Source organism: Urocitellus parryii, unplaced genomic scaffold (assembly GCF_045843805.1).
Source record: "Urocitellus parryii isolate mUroPar1 unplaced genomic scaffold, mUroPar1.hap1 Scaffold_53, whole genome shotgun sequence".
Lineage (NCBI taxonomy): Eukaryota > Metazoa > Chordata > Mammalia > Rodentia > Sciuridae > Urocitellus > Urocitellus parryii.
In genome coordinates, this window is record NW_027554068.1 from 2,038,980 (window position 1) to 2,059,399 (window position 20,420).

Here is a 20,420-nt window from a genome sequence, read left to right on the forward strand (position 1 = left end):
TAGACTGAAGGATCTATTTCTAGTGAATGAAAAAAAATCAGATATATAATATTGTGTTGCATAATCACATGACATTTTGTTTCTTAACAGCAGCACAGTGAAGGGTATGTAACATATTTAGTTGCATATATTCTAGATGATTAAAATAATATTATTATGGCTTCAGTACACATGCTTTCTGAAGTTGCAGACACAAACAACTGACCAATGATAATTTGCATGAATGATAAGCTTGTCTGGGTAACATCTGGAAGTGGCTTTTAGTAATCCTAGGCATGGGTCTTGTGTTCTGGTGAAATGAATTTGCAGCATACATTGTTTAGGACTGGGGATGCCGAACTCTGGCCTTCTTACTAAGGGATTATTACAGAAAACTTCAGATGTTTGGATTTCATGATGAGGGATCCTAAAAATGTGGATTGTTGGTCAAGCCCAAGATGGCTATAGATATGCTGTCTTGCTGATGCTTCCAGCAGGTTGGTTTTAATTATGTATTAAAGGTAATAAACACCCTGATTCAGTATATGTATTCGAGGTCATAAATATTTGTATTTCAGCATGTATTCACTATGTAAAAGTTTTGAATTTGGCCTTCTTTTTTGAGATTTATATGTGTCCTATATAATGATGCAGGAGGCTATGGCCACCTCTTCATAAGCATGACTACTATGCCTACTGTGTCTGATATATTTCAACTGCTAGAGACCCAACCCTTGCTTCGTGGATCTGATCTGCCACAGAGCAACTGGCATAGTATTTAGGATCTTTTGCAATTAAGAGATACCTGAGCCCTGATATATTAATGGTGATGGTTTTGGGAGCAGGGAGCACCTATGGAAATCAAGAAACATATAGCGGGGCTGGGGATGTGGCTCAAGTGGTAGTGAGCTCACCTGGCATGCGTGTGGCCTGGGTTCGATCCTCAGCAGCACATACCAACAAAGATGTTGTGTCTGCCGAGAACAAAATATAAACATTAAAAAAATTCTCTCTCTCTCCCTCTCCTCTCTCACCCTCTCTTGAAAAAAAAAAGAAAAAAAAAGAAACATATAGCATTCAGTGTCCACAATCCTATTAGAATGTATCCTTATGAACAGTTAAGATATGAAGGGATGCATTTCTTGTAAACTTAAGGAAGGCTTCTGATTGCACTGTGTGTTTAAAAGAACCCAGCAAGTTTAACTGTCAATAACTAGATTAAGCAAAGGCCTTAGTCACTGGCTAAGAAAAAACTGGCAGGAATAGCATTGATGACTTGTAGAAATAGCATAAGGACCATGTGCAGGTGCTAGGGCCACAGTATGAGTGATTTCTATTTATGTGACAGAAAAAACTGACACAAAGCTAGATGTGGTGGTTCACACCTGTAATCCCACCTGCTTCAAAGGCTGAGGCAGGAGGAACCTGAGTTCAAAGCCACCCTCAGAAAAGTGAAGTGCTAAGAAACTCAATGAGACCACACTTCTATATAAAATAAAAACCAAGGCTGGGGATATGGCATAGGGGTTAACTGCCTGAGTCCAATCCCCATTACCAACAAAACAAAACAAAACAAAACAAATGAACAACAACAAAGAAGAAACTAACAAAAATGTATGAAAGATTGACACAATTAGAAAATCATAAGACAAACAAGAAGCTTATAAAGCCAGAGCACAATCAGTAGAGGAGGATCTCTGTACTTTGAAAATACCCATCAACTTTCCCCAAAGTGTTGATTGAGTCAGGGAAGGAGAAGGAAAATAAAGGCCAGAAAATCCAGTCAATGGTGATGCATAAAATGAAACAAGAGCAGCCAATTGCTCCAGTGAACTCCTGGCATGGCCGTCCCAGGTATCCAATTTCATCACATTTTACCAATCAAGTGGAATTTGTGGACTTATCAAAATAAATTAAACATTGGGCAAGAGATCCCCTGACTCTTTTGTTTTTATGTCTGTATGGTTTAGAGATTAATAGCATTCTGTGTAGTGCCTTGAAAATGGAGAAGTTATCACTGCTCTTTACAGCAGAAGTTGTAAAATATTCAATGCCATGAGGTTTTTATAGGGCCAAATGTGACTGAGTGTTTTACAAGGTGGCAGGGCTTTCAAAGGGCTATGATTTTAGTAGATAGCATAGGTCATAAACACATTTATTCAGTGTATAAACTCAAGTCATAAATATTTGCTTGAGTTTATGTACTTACTTTGGTAAAGTATTGGCAATGTGTCTTCTTTGACCTGCAGTTTAAAAAAATGTTCTTTGGAATAATTTAGGGGAGTGAGGTCTAGAAGCTAGAGTCTGGCTACAGACAACTGTTGCCTTCAAATAAAGCAATCCTACTATCACACCTTCTCCTTACATCTTTTTAAAATTTCTGGAGCCCTAAACCTTGTTTACTGGGTCTCAGCCCCCTGCACAGCAGCCAAAGACCTGAAAACAATTTGTAATTTGAGGCTAATACAAATCCTCTAATTTAAAGCAAGTTCCAAAAAGTATCATTTTTTGTATTTTTGTTGTTGTTGTTGTTATACTCCTAGATGATATTCTTATAGTGGAGATTTGTGTATCATTTGTTTTATAGATCACAAACACTGCCGTATTTACTTCTCCCTTTCATTTTCTTATGTGGAATTTCATATTTTCAATTTGAAAGACTCTTTTTTTTGGACCAGGGATTTAACTCAGACGCACTTGAAGTCTGAGTCATATCTTAAGACCAATTTTGTATTTTATTTAGAAACAGATTCTCAATGCATTTCTTAGCACCTCACTCTTGCTGAGACTGGCTTTAAATTCCCAATTCTGTTGCCTCAGCCTCCAGAGCCACTGGGAATACAAGCATGTGCCACTGCACCCAGTTTTAATTTACAAGAATGTTGTAATACAGATACAATTTTCTGGTTGCAGTATCCATAGCATGTTGCATTATTAATATGTGTGTAATAAAACATATCCATTTTAAAATTTCTTCTCTGATGAGAAATTAAAAAATATATTTTGTTTCTTAATTTCTTTAATTCAGTTCTTAGCCTTCAAGTTCATGCTACTTGCATACTTCAAGTTCATGCTAGAAGTTTTGTAAGTCTTTGCTCAAACATATTATTCCAATTGGGGAGGAGGTAAAACAGTATGAAATGAATGGAAATTCTGCTTTTAATATTGATTTTTTTAATAATACTGAGTATTTAATTCAGGGGTGCTTAACTACTGAGCTATATTTCCAGGTGTGTGTGTGTGTGTGTGTGTGTGTGTGTGTGTGTTTAATTTTGTGCTTCTTCTGGGTATTGAGCCCAGTGCACTGTGCACATGAGGCAAGCACTATACTAATGTAGCTTTATTCTCACCTCTTTTTCTCTTTTTATAAGTTTTTAAATTTCTTTCTTTTTTAGATTTGCAATTTCTTTATTTGCAATTTCTTCATAATATATGCATGCACTCCTGTGCCTCTTTTTTAAATTAATTTTGAGACAAGATTTTGCTGAGGTTCTTAGAGTCTCTGTAAGCTGATAAGACCAGAGAAAATGCCACCAAACTGTAGCTTTGTGTTTTTTTTTTCTTTTTGAACCCTGCAATAATATTAGTAGGGGCTACTCTTTGTTCTTAAATGAGCCCTAGCCAGTAATTAAGGCTTCCTATTAAAATATTGTTTACCGTGTGTAGACTATTTTATTATTGAGGGATTTACTCAACTGGCGGGATATAACAGAACAAAATTGATGTCATCATAGTCTGATGGTAAAATATCTTTAGGTACATTCAAATATATCTGATTTCTATGCAAGTGGAGGCCCCCAAAGGTGTCAGAGACTGAGATTAAGGTAGAGGTTCAGGGTGCTGCAAAGAAGAAAAGGAAGGACTCCACACCTCATCTCTATTCATCCAAGGAAAAGGGATCGCAGGAAGCAAGAAGTCCGAAGGCGTGCCAGGAGCAGGGTGAATTTTAGTGAATTAGTAAGAGTCCTGATAGATTTATTTATTGTCAAGTCTGTAGAGTTTTTTACAAAATGAGAAAATCTGGGATCAGCTTTCTTGGAATCACAATGAATGCCATTTTCTTTTCTTGAAGAGAGAGACCATTGAGTCTCTCTCTCTCTCTCTCTCTCTCTCTCTCTCTCTCTTCACAAACCTTTCTATATATAATTTATTTTTGTCTTATGTAATAATAGCCAACATTTATTGACTTTGTACTATATGGAAAAGACCTGGCCAGTTGTTTTATGTGCACCATTTTATTTAATAATTGAAACAACTCTGGGGAAGTTACTATTATTACCCATGGTTTACAGATGAAGAAAGAGTTTCAGAGAGTTGAAGTAACTTTCCCAAAGTTACATAATAATGGAGAATAACAGAACTGGATTTGGATCCCAGAAAACTAATCTCAATGGTCTCTTTTTTAACATTTTACTTTCTTGCCTCTCTTCTGTGTTTAAAATGTAATGTACCATTATAACTCACTGAGCAACTTATCAAAGTGGATCTCTAATGAGAATGTTTAAATCAACAAAAAATTCTAACATTACACATGCTAAATTCTGCTATTGTAAGCAGTATCTCATACAAGCAGGATATATTTACTACAAACTTATAAAACATCTATAATTTTATACTATTTTCATCTTTTAATGAGCCTAAACTAAAAGGTTGGCCCTTTTCTTGACATGAAATGTTCTTTATTCTTGAGGTAAACATGAAATAAAATATCTGTACAAATAGTCCTCCTTTGCAAGCACTTTGCATTCTTTTATTAGATCTCTCAGTGAAATCATAATCTTATGTTTTATACAAAGAGCTTTCTGGGGACCACCACACACTTTAACATCAGAATTTCACTGCTATTTTTGGTAAAGACTGAATATTTTCATGGGTATTTAAGAAAAGATAACTTAATTCGGAGGGAGTGGTGTAGAGTAAGCAAAGAAATTTGAAGAGGGGAGAAGCATAAACACAGGAAGAATGCAAAAAATGAATCTTCTTTGCAGCTTTTTTTTTCTTTTTTTTTTTAAAGAATGGACTATTCTGAAAAAAATGGAAGTAATTTTGTTAATCACAATCATAAGACTTCCAAACTAAAATATTAACTTTATGAGCTATCAAAATGTTACCCAACAATACTATCTCCAAACTCCACAAATGTTCATCAGCTGAATGGATAAATAAATTAGGTATATTCAACCACACAAATAAAAAAGAACTGTTGCTATTTTTATTAATTCGGACGTATTACATGGTATTATATTGAGTTAAAGAAGACACCATAATGACATCTTATGTTTTATTGAATTTACATTCATTCTAACAACAGATTAACCTTTGACATTAGCAGTCAGAATGGGGGGCTGGGGATGTGGCTCAAGCGGTAGCGCGCTCGCCTGGCATGCGTGCAGCCCGGGTTCGATCCTCAGCACCACATACCAACAAAGATGTTGTGTCCGCCGAGAACTAAAAAATAAATATTAAAAAAAATTCTCTCTCTCTCTCTCTCTCTCTCTCTCTCTCTCTCTCTCTCTCTCTCACTCTCTCTTAAAAAAAAAAAAGAATGGTAGTTAACCTTGGGACAAGGACTATGACAATACAGTGTGGTTTTTGTTCCTTGAGTTGGATGCTAATTACCCAAATGTAATCACTTTGTTCTGAATGATTCTGATTTGTGGATTTTCCTGGCTATATGTAATAATTCAAGAACAAATTTGAAGAAATAACATAAGGAGTCCCCACCCTCACAAAGAAGAAGGAGGAGAAGGAGGAGGAGGAGGAGGAGGAGGGGGACGACGACGACATCTACTACCTGTGGGGAGAAAATTCATTATGTATCATTTAATGTGACCAGAAAGAAAACCACTTAGAAAGCTAACCATGCAACTTCAATTCATTTCTTAAAATTTTCCAGAATTCATTCTTACACTGAATTCTTCTCTCACATAAAACTGTGGCTATCAATTAATATAAGGTGTTGTTTTATATAAAATTAAAAGAAAAACAGGAAGACATCTTAAAATATCTGGAATACTAAGGGTCTAAAAATCATCCCAACTATCACCATATTAATGCAAGGACCTCAGTAATGACCCAATCTCTACCAAGTTTCCTGCTGTAGTGATTGAACTCTACTGGTAAGGCCACAGGTGGGGAAAGACATTCAAGAAAATGCTATAAAACTCAAAGAAATGTCCAGAAAAGCACTGCCTTCTACTTAGGTCTATAGTGGGTTCATCTAGGAATTTGTTTAGAAGATTTTTATCTTGGTAAGGTAATATGACCAATTGTCAGATCAATTAATTTGTTGCCATTCTCAGTATTCTGTAGTCCATTTTTTTTGTAGTCCGTTTTTGATCAATATGGTGTACTGCATGGTTGCTCAATATGATTCATATAAAAATTGATAGTATACAAACTTTCATCAGAAATAAATATACCCTAAATTACATAAGATAATGAAAAATACAGATTGCTCATTTTTACTCAAAACTTTATAATAACTTAATCTGTTACTGCTGTAGAGTCCTTTTGGTCTCATAGCCTAGGAGGGAGGCATTGGCAGCTTCCCCAAATGCTGGGGGACTAATTAAATATTTGTATTTATTTCATCATTAGCTATTAGACAAAATATGTTCCCAATCTTTTAAACATAAACTGACTTTTGGTAGAGGTAGAGGACAGAAATAAACACCCAGTCTCTGTACCTTATATAACATCAAAGTAGTGATTCAACACAACACTGAGGCAGAAAATGTTTCCAAGGCAATTATCAACCGGAACACATATTCCATGCTTACAGGCAGCTCAATTCCAATCATTTAGTCCTTTTTTCCTCAATTAAAGTAGATCTCAATCTTTAATTCCCACATCTAAATTAAAAGTTCTCCCTACCTCAGCCTTGTTTTAAATACTTATCCTTCTAAGTTTAAATTTTCCTTGCAACCCAATGCCCAGTATTCTACTTCCTCCTTCATCTCAAATTATCTCTTTAAATAGTTTTTACTTATTATTATAGCCCCTTCCCAAGTCTCTACCCCAGGATAAGGTACAATTTAAAGAGACTACCCCCTACATTGAAGTTTAACCACAGATGCCCACAATACCATTTTCCTTGCTTAGTTTAGGAAGGATATATTTTAACTAAAATTTCATTATCATAAATTTCTTCCCTATATTTCTCCTATTCCTCCTTCTGTTTTACACACAATCACAAACTCTCAAAATGTGTGTATGTGTGTGTGTGTGTGTGTGTGTGGTGTGTATTTGTGTGTGTGTATATATATATATATATATATATATATATATATATATATATATATATTTTTTTTTCATACAAAGACTTACTAAAAATATATAACTGTAAGTATGCCACAAATACCATTTGTAATTCCAATGTTAGGGACACAGATTAAAAAATACAGTGAAGTTTTCTTCTAAGTTATGTTTGTTGTTTGTTTTTAGGTGTAAGAAGGCCATAGAGGATTGAGGGCCTTCATACAAGAACTAATTGTTTCACCTGAAACTACAAACTGTATTGCAGCACAATTGCTTTGAAGACTAAAACTTCTTTTTTCCTATAAAAGAAAAAAAGTTAAAATTGCATGAATAAAAACGAAAGTCTCTATACCTTGGCCATAAGGATACAAAATGTTAAATAACTCATTTTTCCACTTGAGAAACAGGCTTTATGTACCAAACTAGAGCAATATAAAGTATGTATTAATAAATATTAGAAAAAAACATCTCCACTTTCTACATTTTAAAGACTTAAAATCATGGTAAAATGATTTTAGAGAATGCTCATAAATTTGGTTATCAATTCAGAATACAATCTAAGTGATAATTTGTGAGTGTTGTCTGGGATCCAGGCAGCCTCATTAACAAAAACAAAAATTGTTGAGATTATACAAATTTAAAATTCACATATATTTTTACATATGGATTGAATTAATCTTTTCTTGGTACTGGTTTCCATGTAATAAAAAGTTGTTTGTAGGTTTTATTAAAAAAAATCTTTAGAAATTAAAATGTGCAATATTCCAGTTGAAAACCACAAAAAGAATTCCTTTATCAAAAAAGTTAGTTGTGAGAAAGGATTCATTTGCATTAAACTTTAAAACTGATAGCTCAGTCAAAAACAATTCTGTTTGAAACTCTCATTCAAAGTATCTGCTACAAAAGCATACACAGTTTATTATGTCATAAGTTCTGAAACCCAAAAGCTTTATAAACATAGTTAAAAGTGGAATCAGGATCCAGAATCTAGAAAAAGCTCTAATTCACCTCTAATTCAGCTAGCCCAGTCTAATGATAGTTTTTAAGAAACTTGTAGCTAAAAACTGTTACCTGGCACACTGGAATTTGTTTCCAAAAGCAGTGTCTGTATCATAGCCCATGTTGTTTTCAGGCATTTTCCTGTAGAACCAGTGGCATCTTAAATTTGAAAGTTCAAATTATGTATTTATCCCTGATACCTACCAAAAGGAGGGACTGGATATAGAGAAAGATTTCCTGTCCCCTAAAATGTTTTGAGCACCGTAAGAACTGCTGCTTACTGTGTCCTATCAATGTCAAATCTCAGGGATTCTTACAAAAAATTCAAAAGGGAATATGGCAGGGTGGGTTAGTTCATATTATAGCCAGTCTGCTTTCTGAAGTAGATATCCTGCAGATAACCTGATATGAGATATCCCCTCAGAGACCCTTTACATCTAATAATCCTACCAAAAGTCCATTTTAACATGTAATATGAATCCAATATGTTTACAAACATACTCAAAAGGCATTCAAATGTCAATTGTCTCATATTGTGAAGTATACTCTTTTAAACATAAACCTTTTATTTCCCAAAACTAAACCCAAAGAAAATGACAAGTGCTACAAGTTTTATAGTACAAAGGACAAGAGCAAAAGTATCTGTTTTCCTGCCCTGTTCTGGTCTTCTCTCCCCCTGCACTCTACATCCTGCAGACCATTTGTAGGTCTTGGTTGTTAAAATTTATTTCTACAGTAGTCTTATAATACTCTAGATGCTGAAAAACTTCTTATCCTTTAATATTGCTTGGCTTAAATTTATGTACTGCTCTTAGGAAGGAAACCCAAAAGACTTTTTAATGACCTACTATGGAAAATTGTCCCCACAAAGTTTAGATGCTATGTTATATCAACTCCCTGGAATCAAAGAAAGGAAATGACTTACATTCTTGGAAAATGAAGCATTAGCAGCTTTCTCTGACAAACTACATCCTGTGGCAACTGGGAGTATTTCATACAAAAACTACATTTAAATAGATGCTTATGAAACCAATAAACAAATAGCACCACGTCCTTGAGGATAAGAGAAGGAATCACACATGGAAAATACAGCCAGAAATGATTTTCCTCTACATTTAGAACTGCTAGAGCCCAGACTTGAAGTAAAAATCAACCTGAGAATTGTAAATTTGTCTTCCCTGCTGTGAGTAATGTTCAGATCCTGAGGAAAATGCTGGAAAACCCGATTCTTTGCTAAAATAAAAGAAAAACAGAAACTAAAAAAGCAGAAGGGAGTCAATGACCTAATATTTCTTTAGGCACAAGGTACACAACTGTACAGTCCCCAAATTTTGCAAGCTTTCATTTCAACTTTAAAATATACTAGTTTTGACCATTTTCCATCTCTTCATCTTTTAGAAAATGCCCCTCATTTAGGCTCTGCCATCCCTGGAATAGAGGTGTTGTTTTCATCCTTTTGATTTCCCCTGGGTGGCCCCAGGTGTCCCTTCCTGACAGTGCCTGGCCAGCCAGCCCAGAGAGTAAACTGTGGGGCTTCTTTGCTGTCGCCTGACCTAAGATCTGCCAACTCCTCCCAAGACCCACATTCTGCAGGCCACGCCCCAACTCACATGTCGCCTGAGATCCCTTCAGGACCAGGAGCTCCATACTGGAGTCGGTTTCCCCAATGAGGCACTTTCAGGGTCTTGGAGCAGACGCTGCTCTTTGGTCCTTTCCAGAAGTCAGGCAGCCTGGCCTCCAGGGCACACAGCAGGCAGCACCCACAGCCTCGGGAAAGCGGCTCCAACACTGGTCCCTTCACAGTGATGGAGAGCGACAAGTAAGAGCCCTAGAACAGAGTGCCGGAGACACCATCAAGCCCTGGAACCTGCGGAGCCTAGCCATCTGGGGACGAGGCCCGGTGCATGGAGCCCAGAGCACATCCCACAGTCAATACAGGCCTCCTGCCATCTCCACAGAGGGGACTGGGAGCTCCAGCCTTCCCTGCTTCCAGGCTCTGCTGCCCTGGGGCCTGTCCTCCAGCCCCGGCATGGGCAAGCTCCGACGCCCGAGGCAACTTGCTCGCCTGGTGCCCACCCTAGACCCGAGCGAACTAAAAGAAGAAGAAAGACCGAGAGGGGGACACTGCCTTTCCAGGATTGGGGGCCTCAAGAAACCCTCTGGAAACCTGGTCAGTTTGGCTGACAGGGAACCCAGACACCGCCGCTGGGGCGCGGTTCCCAGGGAGGCGCTGGGTTCCTTTTCTTCCCTCTAGAAAGTCCTGAGCGCCAGGAGTCAGACCCTCCTCAGCTGTGGACTTCTTCCTGCCGGTGCCCCCTGCCCGCACCTTTCTTGAATCTCTCTTAATTATTATGTGACTTTTTGCACCACTCGGGGAGCAAAACAGAACACGGAGCCTCTTTTTTAAAAATAATTTTTAGTTGTGGATGGACACAATACATTTACGTATTTATCTAATGTGATGCTGAGGATCGAAACCAGGACCTCACACATGCTAGGTAAGTGCTCTACCACTGAGCTAGGATCTCAGCCCCACTTAGCTCCATTTTAAAACAGATCAACTCTATTTTCATAAAAACAAGCAGGCTGGGGTGAGCAGTCATAATGCTGTTGTTTATTTATTTATTCCCCTTGAAAAGCACAGAGTGTTCAGCAACTATTAAGAATGAACACCTGGGTAGTGGCTTTGCAGGTTTTTTAGGAAGGCAGGTGAGTGCCCAATGCCTGGGATCCATGTGACTTACCTGGAAACCGGGCAAGCACCAAGGTTGATCTTTCTTTGTGAAAGGCTGCCATCATGAGGCTACTGCAAATATTTCTGACCAGTCAACTACTGAGCCCGAGTGCCCAGCTGGGTTTTACACATTTTTGAGGTGACTCAACTCTTCTGAAATGCTTTCTGTTTTCTGCCTCCAGCCAGAAAGTCGTCTCAAAATATTGATTAATTTCAAAAGGAGGAAAATAAGGTTCTAATGCTGCCATCCAGGTCCAAGTCTTCTCCAGGGCACCTGCTAGTCCTGCTGTGAGCCTCCATCAAAATGTCAGGAATTCTTTGACAAATTTCAAAGGGGCTGAAATGTCATTACTGTTTGTATAATTGTAGATTGATTAACAATAGCATAAATGACACAAACATGACAAAGGTGGAAGGTATGAAGAAAACCTCTCATTGGCAATCTTTTCTTTATTCAGTATTCAGCAGTAGAGTCAAGCAGTGGTTTACCTAGCATGGCTTATTTGGGGGGCAGAAAATGGCTTAAGTAAGGATGTGGGTTACATAAGCTTCTTTCACCATATCAATTTTCTTTCAGAAGCTTACAATGTTCTTATTATGGACACTCATGCCATCCACATCTCCAAATACAATATGTCAAATCTTTCTTTTCTGAAATCTAGATTCTATTTTTTGATGTTTCATAGTCCTGCTAGTAATTATATTTCCCACCTTGGTTTTCTTTTTCCTCTATTTGCTTTCTATTTAAAAAATGAAATAAAATAAACAAAGAAAAAAGAAAAAAAAATTCTTCTGCATGCCTATACAGCTCACCTTTCTTTTTGTTTTAAAAACATAGGACTTGATGGTACTTTACATTCTCTCCAGATCAGCCTGTTCTCTAATTAATAAACCTTGATTAAACTTCCAACATATTCAATGTCAACCTATATTTTGTATGTAAAGGGATGTTGAGATAAATTCTAGCTGTTGTTTCTTTGTTGAGAGCCACGGCCAGTCAGAACGACACCTGGCATTTGCAAGAGGGAATGTTTGAAATGTGATGCCATTGAACCATTGAGATGATGATTTGAGTTAAGCTATATATAATTGCTGTGATGCTGGATTGATTTCATTGTATATTTGACTTTACTGTCGGGCAATGGGGCGACACTTGCTGCCTTGGGCGCCCGCTACTTTGGAGTTTTTCCGCTACTTTGGAGTTCTCGTGGGGCTTCCCAGAAAGTTTCCATTGGTTGGGGAAGTGCCAGAGGAGGGATTTCTGGTGTGGCAGGTTGCTGGAAGGGCCGCCTGGGTGGCATTGGTGAAAAAGTGTGTGTGCAGGTGCATTGCCGGTGAAAGTTGAAATAAAGTAGTTGCTGTTTGAACTTACAAAGCTTTGTGGTGGCTCGGTTATTTGTGCCCATCCAGACTGCAGCATTTCTTCTTGATGTAAACTGTGAAGTGTATGAAAAAATAAGTCCAAGCAAATTATTCTAAATCTTTTGTAATATCAAATGATAGACCTCAGCAAGAGCAAATGAACATATACAAAAATACTTGCACCAGCCTGATTTCAGACTCCCCCACCCTAATGGAGAAGCTGACCCCAAAACAATAAGCCCAGAAAATATCCTATTCACATTCTGGTTCCATGTTAATTACACAGCTGGGTTCAGTGCAGAGAAGTAAGCAAATATCAAAGGTGCCAGTTTATCTCAAGACATTATCAGCATATTTTCTCAACTACTATTGCTAGCAGTATTGTATTGTGGGTGTAATAGTGTAGAATAAAGTAAATAACCAATACCCTGAGTGAGATTTTAGACCTTCCAGAGCCCTGGCCCAACTCTGATGACCACAGTAATAACTCCACAACTACCAATTGCTCCTAAAAGAAATTTGTGCACTGTTTCAACAAATTTTGTTCGAGTTATTATGTTCTGAAGTTTAAAGTTTTAGATGCAAAGGCAACTGGGCATGTGCAAATATCTGTAAACTGCAAACAAATAAATTTGCATTCTTTTTTCTAGGACTTTTATGACTATGGTTTCCAACAGTCATTCTCAAAAGAAGTTAGAAAAAAAAATCCGTGCTTATTCCCAAGGAATCTTTTTACAACACTCTTACACTGGCTACTTCACAGAAAATTGCCTCAGGGATTTAATTCATAAATCAATGAATTTCCTGCAGCCTGTACAGTGCTGTTGGAATGGCTATTATAATAATCTAAAATCGTCATGTGTGGTGACACATGCCTGAAATCCTAGAAGTTCAGGAAAATGAGGCAGGGGAATTGGTAGTTTGAAGACAGCCTCATTCACTTAACAAGGCTCCAAGAAACTTAGTGAGAGCCTGTCTCAAAATATTACATAAAAAGGACAGTGGATGTGGCTCAGTGGAAAGCACCCCTGGGTTCAATACCCAGCACCAAACCAAAATTTAAAAAAAATAAACATAAGAATTCAGGGTACAAAAACATGTAAAAAATGTTGGCAACAGCATACATTTAATAAATATATTTTTGCTAAAAGTGTTCAGTTTCTTTAAAAGCCCAAAATAAAAATGCTACATAATCCACTAGTAATAATTTGGGGTACTACCACAAAGTTGTACATGCCTGTACTCTCTGTAGCTTAGAAGGATGAGACAGAAGGATCTCAAGTTAGAGACCAGACTCAAAAACTTGGCAAGGTCCTAAGCATATCAGTAAACCCTGTCTCAATAATAAATAAATAAACAAAAGTGGTGGAGACTGGGTATGTAGCACATTGGTTAAATGTCCATGGGTTAATCCCTGGGTTCAATCCTCAGTACCACAAAGAAGTAAATAAATAAAATAAAAGTGAGAAAGAGATAGATTGAATTTGCATGTAATTTAAATTCAAAATAAATTTAAAAATATGGATATATATATATATATATATATATATATATATATATATATATATATATATATATATATATATAAAGCAATTGAAATCCTTTTCCTGAAGATATTGCTGCACTTCTATTTTTATTGTATCTTCATTCACAGTATCTAATAAAGGGAAACAAATTAAGTGCCTTTTGGATAAAAGGTATTATCAGAATATGCTTTCCAGCTGCAGATTATTCAACTAATGCCTTTAGAAACTACACACTTAAAATTAAAACTGGTCCCTAGAAGGCAATACTCAGATACTGGTGTTTTTTAAGTACTCCAAGATATTTGGTATCTGTGAGCACCTTTTTTCAGACTGTTCTAAAATTCAGAACGAGGTACATATGGGAGGTCAGGATAAAACCACAATATACAGTAAATTCTTCAATGATTAATCTTAACACAGACACTCTATTAGATGAAACAGTTTTGGAGATAAAACTAGATTTTCTGTTTCACTGATTTCTGGGTTATGGATTCAATCCAAACATATATAAGAAAAGACTTAAGGCTACAGGTTAAAATCTATTTATAATAGGTATTGAAAATATACCAAAGGCTGGGTGTGTTGGTGCAGGCCTGTAATCCCAGTTTCTGGAGAGACTGAGGCAAAAGGAACAAATTTCAAAATAGCCTTAGCAAAAGTGAGGTGCTAAATGACTCAGTGAAACCTCATCTCTAAATGAAGTAAAAAATAACCCTGAGACTGAGTCTCAGTAGTCCAGTGTTCCTAAATTCAATCTCTAGTATCCACCATTAAAAAAAAAAAATATGTACCAGGGGGCTGGGGCTGGAGCTCAGTGGTAGTGAGAGGCCCAAATTGATCTTTTCTTAAAATTGGGCATCTCGCCACAAAACCATGAAAAGTTAATTTCAGCTTTACTATAAATTACTGCAAATTCTGAACCTGCTTGAAATGCCTGTCCGTGCCTCAAACTCACCCATGCCTGGCTCTCTAACCAGATAGCAGCCCTCTCTGAAACTTAGTGACATCTCATAAATATTGACCTTCTCTGGCCAGACAATGACCCTCTCTGAGGCTCTAATGGTCCTCATAAATTCTGATGTTTGGGCCAGCAAACAAATGTAAACTACCATTAGTGTGATGCTTGTCAGAGTTCTTTTATCTGTAATCCCCCTTTGTGTAAGTTTCTGGGCTATAAAGCTGGGCTTCAGGAAAGCTGGGGTGCTGTCTTGTTCCCACCATTTTGGAAGGCAGAGGCAGCCCAGACGGTCGAAATAATAAGCTTGCTTTAATTTGATTTTAATTGGAGTCGGTGGTCTTTTCTTGCATCCTGGTCTAACAGTAGCTAACTTGTCTGGCACCTGGCTTAATTCTCAGCACTACATATAAGTAAATAAAATAAAGGTCCATCAACAACTAAAAAATAATTTTTTCATAGTGTAACTATTTGTTGACAGCCTGTGACCTAATTTGCTGTGTACTTTAGTTTTTGAGATGGAAGTTGGCCATGCATGGTGGTGCATGCCTGTAATCTCAGCTGCTTCAGAGGCTGAGATAGGAGGATCCTGAATTTGAAGTCAGTCTCAACAATGATGAGAAGCTAAGCAACTCAGTGAAAACCTTTCTCTAAGTAAAAATTAAAAAATAAGGGTAGGGATGTGGCTCAGTGGTAGAGCGTCCATGACTTCAATCCCTGGTTTTGCCTCCCAAAATATGGGACTGGGGATATAGCTCAGCTGGTAGAGTGCTTGCCTTCTAAGCATGAGGCCCTGGGTTTAATTCCCAGTACCACAAAAAACAAAAAAACAAAAAAATGGAAGGAAAGAGAGAGATTGATCTTTCATGTCATTTGAATTCAAGTTAGTCCCACTTTTATTTTCCTGCCACACCAGAGAAAGGTGTTTATTGAAATGTTTGAAACGTTTCTATGGGTCAGAGCCATTTTAATTAAAAGGTCTTACATATGAAAACAAAATGAATTCAGGACCTTTAGTGGTCCACATAAACTACACTACCTCATTTAGAAGAGATTAATTCTTTTTAATGTCACCTAATTTTATTCTGCTTTATTCATATGTAAAAAACTCGGATTGTTGGTAAAGATGGTGCCTGGAGGGGCTGGGGATGTGACTCAAGTGATAGACCACTCACCTGGCATGTGTGCAGCCCAGGTTCCATCCTCAGCACCACCTACAAACAAGATGTTGTGTCCGCCGAAAACAAAAATAAATAAATAAATAAAATAATTATTTCTCTCTCTCTTCTCTCTCTCTCTCTCTCTCTCTCTCTCTCAAAAAAAAAAAAAAAAAAGATGGTGCCTGGAGCATTTCTCTTCCAGGAGCTCAGGTCCATGACACTGAATAGCGTGAACTTTTAATGGTACAATTGCACACCTCCTAATCTCCAAAAGGGTGTGAAGTCTCAGCCAATAAAGAAGTAAGAGCCCACTCCCCCCTGCTCCTCCTCATCTCCCGTTGAACTCATGATATCAACACCCTCTCCCTCTCCCCATCCCCCTCCCCCCACTTCCCCTTTCTCTCTCCTTCCCCCTTCCCACTTCTCTTCTGTGACAGGCCTCTACAGTCCTGCTTGTTGAGTTTATGGAGCTTTTCCGCCATTCCTACACAGATGATAAATCAAATCTTTAAAAAATGCTCTCTAGTTCTTAAAGAAAAATGAAATGAAATATGGGAAAATAGTCAGTGATAATGTTGAAAGTGGAGTTTTGAGATGAAACAAAATTTCTCACTTTTCCAATTACATCTGGGTGCTTGTCTCACAAATTTTGAAGAATAAAATCTATTTATTTAAGCAAGTCGAAATAGAACTCCCACCATGTGGGATGGGGAATGATACCAGATAAACTCATTTTTGTGTGCCATCTTAAAATTTTACTGATGTTTTTCAGCAAACATGGAAAAAATATTTAAAATAGGTTTTAGAAAAGGCATCCTGACTACCATATGGGTTCATTTTCATCTTTTCCGTGACCCATCTTTCCTCTTGCAACTTCACCACGGGACAAAGGACTTTGTTGAAGGTATTCCCAAAAGTGGGCATTAAGGATTTTTTTACATTTGAAATAGGCCTTAATGGTGCTCATTAACATATCTTCCAGTTAGCCTCCAGCTGTGTTAGAATGAGGTTCATTATCCTGATTACACTGTAATTTTACTATCCCTTTTATTTTATACTAATTCACTATGAAAAAAGAACCCTGGATTTGAATATGTGAACAGAGAGCTAGAAAACTGGAGGTTTATTCTCAGACCTAGGAAGAGTTAAGCTTAAGTTCTGGAATTTATATTGTTGTTCTGAATTTGTGATACTGTTTCCCCTACATTTAAAAAGCTCAGGAGTCATGAGGAGCATTGAGTTAAAATCCAGCATCAGCAATTTAATGAGGCCCTAAGAAACTCAAAGGGACCCTGTCTCCATATAAAAATATTTTAAAAGGGCTGGGGATGTGATTCAGTGGCTGAACACCACTGGGTTGAATTCCTGGTACAAAAAAGAAAACAAAACACACACACACACACACAAAAAAAAAAAAACTCCATAACAAGCACTAAAAGTACAATCTCTCTTGTGCATGAAAACAACAAATGAAGTTGGGGTTCTCTTCAGATAATTATTCCAGTCTTCACCACACAATGTGGGAACATGCTGGACTCATGGCACATGGATGCCCACAAAGGCCTTTAGAGACAATCTGAAAACACCATACAATTATGGAACAAAATGCCCAGGTGTTTAACTGCTGATCTAAGCTTCACTAGACTAGTAAGGGTGGGGGATGGAGGTTGATCTTGAAAGGGTAAAGTTTCTAAGCTGCAAGGCCTGAGTTAAAAAGTGAAGGACCAGGTATTAAGTTCCTCTGCTACACCCAGAACCTGAAATTCCTGAGGCAGTTAAGACAATGCCCTACTGGCCATTTAGCCTAGGGACCTGTACAGCTTGTCACTTAGGCATACAGGGCATGCCCAAACCAATCAGTTTGAATGTGTACCCCGCTTAGGAGTGACCAATCACCCCCACCTGAACTGTTCCCACCAATGAATGTGCTAATCATGTATGAGAGTTGTTGTTCAATTTTCCCGCGCCTCATGATGATTTGTCCTGATGTGTTCAAAGCCTCCGCCCTCCCCAAAAAGGGTACTTAAGCACTGCTCGACCCCTCCCCATGGCTCTGGGCTACTCTCTCTTCTTGAGTAAGCCTGGAGCCTCAGCGTGCTGAATTGGATCCTCAATAAATCCCCTTCTGCAATTGCATGAGTCAGTCTCTTGGTGGTCTCTTCCTCCGACTTTTGGCTGGACCCTTACAATCTGCCGCAGAGACCCTCTGAGGAGTCCTGTGAAGATGGTCTTAGGCCTGAGCCTACACAACTCTATTTTTAAAATTCTAGTTTCAAACCTGCAGTCTCATCAGGCACACACACACAGAGCACTCCAGTATGGCCTCAAATAAGTTATTTACCCTCAACCTGATAAATAGAGTGAAGCCCCTGGCAGGCTCTCCTTGCCTGATAAGAGAGAAAGGCAAAAATATTAGGGTGGAATCCACCAGACAGGATGTTTCTGACCCCAGGGTAAATGATAATGAGAAACCTGGTGGTAGCTGAAGAAGATTGCAAGGGGAGTCAAAAAGCCCAAAATTTTATGTAAATAATAGAGCTAATGAACAGGGATTCAGCCAGCCAAAACAAGGATGCACTTGAGATGGAGAGCATATGAGGACCTGACATCCAATTAGTTGTCTTCATTTCCTGATCCTCTGCATAATACTCACCACTCTTCAACTCTATGCCCTTGTTTGAACCCTGGTGAGAGCTGCAACTTCTCCCTATCATCCTCTCCTCAACCAGTCATCTGATCCACACCAGGAAAGCTCCGCCTTGGTTTTTGTCCTGATCACCCTGGTCTGAGTGAGTGTGCATATGCTGGACATAAAGCCTAAGGCCTGAGACTTTTGAACTTAGCATGCAGAGGGAATGTCTGTAATTAGCCTGTCATTATTACGTGTGCTTTGCAGTGCTTAGAATTAATTTATAATTGTTAGCTCTGAATGGATTATGTCTATTGCAGTACCTAGCATTAAGAATTGTTGTTTTCTTGATTAAGAAACTACAGAGTGAAATTATGTTGAGTAATTGAATGAATAAAGCATTGACAGGGGCAGAAGTGCATAGAAATTCTTTATTTCTCTCCTGTACTGCATATATCACAATTGTTGCCCCCTCACAACAAGTCCCTGGCCACAATTTTCATTTTCTGCCATTGCCACTCTTGCCAGCTTCAAACAACCTACTTATCCAGTCTCAAGATAACAAGGCATACTTATCATTTTCTTGCTTTCAGGGTTTTCAGAGTTCTCCCTGTGATTTGTTTTCAGGTTCTTCTTAGCACAGAAATTTGGGCTCCTGATCCATGACAGAAAGCCTACAAAATGATTAAAAGAATGGCACCTAAGAGACTATTGGACAAGTCTTCAGGCACTGCCTCCAACCTAAGCCAAGTGGGCCCAGAATCAAGTCCAAAATGCAAGCTGGTCCATTTTCATTGTTAAAAGACTAAGGATCAGGGCTGGGGATATGAACTTAAATAAAAGAAATTAAACTACTTTATATAAGATATCTGCTGTTTTCCAGATATTCACGGTACCACATATAATTAAAACCTGACATTTTCCCTCCAGTGGGTATATTGTTGTCTATAAATGTATAAGAAGTCACTCTAAAACTTACTAGTTCACATTTGGATTGAACTGCATTCATCTGCAATATTTTTGCTACATATATTTAGCTGTTAAGATTACTGAACTTCAGAGGGTGATCTGGCTGCCAAAAAAAAGCACCCTGAATCTTCTTCCCATGATATCTCAGAATTTAATAAATTAAGGTGAGCTTGTTCTCATTTAGGAGATAGTGTTCTAAAAGAAAAAGCAAAAACATTAAAAAATATTTCCTCACTCGATAACTGACTAGTACTCTTTCATAGCCACAACTTTATAAAAGCCTTAAAAAAAGAAACAGAGCCCTGACCCAAAGTTTGTAGAATGCATTCTGCATTTGGCTAGAGTAGGAGTAAAATCACATTACCAAATTTCTGTACACAGATAAGGCTAAAGGACTATTGATATTATGTCACTAATTCTGCCTTCTGTATACAGCTGTTCAGTGTCAAAAAATATTTTCAAAATCCCACAAGTACAGTGTGTGAGTGTGTGTGTGTGTGTGTGTGTGTGTGTGTGTGTGAGTGTGTGTGTTTATATGAGTGTAGTGCTGGTGGTCAAACTGAGAGAATTAATAATCCTGAGCTATATTCTCAATTTTTTTCTTTTCTTTTTCTTTATTTTGAAACAGGATCTTACAAAGATGCTGTGTTGTGTGCCCACAGTTTTTAAGTACATATCAAGATCAAATATGCCTGACACAAAGGCAGAACTTAACTCCTTTAGAAGCCATGATTCATCATTATTTTTAAGTAGTGACATTTTTAAGTAGTGACATTTATTCAAAAAGGGGAGGGGGGTTACACACATATGTGGCTCATGTCAGCAATCTTAATAATTTGGGAGACTT

General features: G+C 37.8%; 1 non-coding gene across 1 annotated transcript; it reads left to right on the forward strand.

The window, feature by feature from the left end:
- The first annotated feature begins 15,559 nt into the window (after nt 1-15,559).
- On the forward strand, nt 15,560-15,633 carry Trnar-ucu (transfer RNA arginine (anticodon UCU)). The gene has a single exon. It is a non-coding gene; the product is annotated as a tRNA-Arg (tRNA).
- The last annotated feature ends 4,787 nt before the right edge of the window (nt 15,634-20,420 follow it).